The sequence below is a fragment of the Piliocolobus tephrosceles genome, chromosome 1 (assembly GCF_002776525.5).
Source record: "Piliocolobus tephrosceles isolate RC106 chromosome 1, ASM277652v3, whole genome shotgun sequence".
Classification (NCBI taxonomy): domain Eukaryota; kingdom Metazoa; phylum Chordata; class Mammalia; order Primates; family Cercopithecidae; genus Piliocolobus; species Piliocolobus tephrosceles.
The window spans coordinates 17,762,442-17,763,518 of NC_045434.1; positions in this window are offsets into that span (position 1 = coordinate 17,762,442).

Here is a 1,077-nt window from a genome sequence, read left to right on the forward strand (position 1 = left end):
TACCCACCTTGGCCTTTCAAAGTGCTGGGATTACAGGTATGAGCCACCACGCCCGGCCAATAATACATTTTAGTTCAAGATTAGTGAGAGCTAAGGAAAAATGAGAATGTTGATTGTTCTGAAATTCAGTCTCCACACGAAAACCAGCTGAGGGTTGAATGGAAAATGGAGAAATTTTCGCAATCAAATGAAGGTAACCCTTCCTTCACTGAACAATTTACAGATGTTCACAGCCATCCAACACGAAGCTTAGTGGCTGATCAAAAGTAGCAGGATATTTTCAGGGCAAACACTGAGACTCACAGGCAGCACCAAGACTGTTTGCACATCTCAAAAGACAAGCAGCGTTTCCCTTAGGGCGCTGAGGCTGAGTCTTACATGGAGAGAGGACTGCCAACTGGCAAAGGCCTGCTTTTCACAAACTGCTGGAACCGACTGGATTGTCTGGCTGCTGATAGGGAGGGAACGATCCACCAGATGTATTCAGATGCTGTGAACAGAGAAAATAACACTGCTTTCAAACGTGGACCCCCCACAGATCTTGTTTAAGAATCTAACAGTTCAGCATCTGCGGTTGATCACTGCTTGTGAGTTCTGAGACATCAACATACGATAGAGATGTCCACGTTGTCAATGACTCAGCCATGCTGGCTCCAATTACTGCACCACCAGAGCTGTTGTTGCTGCTGGAGTGACATCTAGACCCGAGTACCAGAGAGCTTCATGGTTATTTCAAAAGGGCCCTGCAAAGGAAAATCAGCCCTTACCTCCTGCACCACAGTTCCTGAGTGACCGTGCTTTTATTCCATCGCTGGGATCATTAAGCCATGGGCAGCACTGTTTGGTGCCTGTGGGGTTCCCATATGGGCAACTCCATAGAGCAGTTCTAGGGAGCTGCAAGGATTACCTTTATTGATCCCAGATCAGAGACTGGGGAGTTTGTCTGCAGAAGTTCCAAATCCTTTTTTTCTTTCTCTCCTTTCTGGACACGGAACTAAAACTACAGTTCCAGGCCCCACATGCCTGAGCTCCACACACTGGAGTGAGGGGGAAGGATTTTTTTTTTTTTTTTTTTTT